Source organism: Myotis davidii, unplaced genomic scaffold (assembly GCF_000327345.1).
Source record: "Myotis davidii unplaced genomic scaffold, ASM32734v1 scaffold109, whole genome shotgun sequence".
Classification (NCBI taxonomy): domain Eukaryota; kingdom Metazoa; phylum Chordata; class Mammalia; order Chiroptera; family Vespertilionidae; genus Myotis; species Myotis davidii.
The window spans coordinates 673,695-674,506 of NW_006300368.1; the positions used below are offsets into that span (position 1 = coordinate 673,695).

At 56.3% G+C, this 812-nt stretch overlaps 1 protein-coding gene across 1 annotated transcript in view; it reads left to right on the forward strand.

Moving 5' to 3' along the window:
* Positions 1 to 508: 508 nt before the first annotated feature.
* Positions 509 to 812, forward strand: part of GRN (granulin) — a 6,714-nt gene continuing 6,410 nt past the window's right edge. The window contains exon 1 of the mRNA XM_006776867.2: positions 509 to 584. The gene's annotated coding sequence lies outside the window, so the exon portion shown is untranslated. The remainder of the gene's footprint in view (positions 585 to 812) is intronic.

The following is an 812-nucleotide window of genomic DNA, read 5'->3' on the forward strand; positions in this document are numbered from 1 at the left end:
TACACCATGCACTTGGCACACGACCGTGTACCTTAAATTAGGTAGAATCTGAGTCTGTCTCCCTCCGACACCCCATGCCCTCGGTGAGCACCCCGAGGAAAGGGCTCGAGGTTTATCCTTGCCCTCACAACTCTCTTTCAGCCCAAAGTTCAATCTGAGTTTGTTGAATAGACTAGAAACAGGATGGACAAGTATCCCAAACCCAGAAGCGAACATCCCGCAGACGCCCTTAAACGCACACTCTAAGGGGCAGCTCCTTGGGCTGCCAATGTCTGCAGACGGGCGCTGGCTCCCCTCGGGCAAACCACCCGGCGCCCGCACTAGGCAAAGAGCAAGCCAGGGCGCCCATCACATGATTCTCCAATCACATGATCCCTAGAAAAGGGGGAGGGAGTGAATTGAGTAGAAAAGAAGCACGGCCTTCCAGGATGGCCCCGCCTCTACATCGACGAGTAGCCAAGGGGAGCTCGACAGTCCGGAAGCCTGGCCAATGGAAACTGAGGTGGGCGGGGCATCGCGCTGCGAGGCCCGGGTCAGTGAGCAGCGGGGTTGCTGCTGCCCAGCGAGCGCGGAGCAGGACGCAGGTAAGGAGGTCGGCAGTGCAGACCTCTCCCCCGCTCTTTCCCAAGGCCCCGGCCACAGGGACGTGGGGGCTTGAGGTTCCTCCGGAGTTCATTTCGGGAGGCAAGAGAAGACGCTCAGAGTGACGTCTTTGGGGGTTTGCGATGCACTGGAGGGAGTGTTTTAAAGGGTGCCTCACCCAAGGATTTTTCCCCCTTTGATTTTTTAATTTTATTTATTTATTTTATATT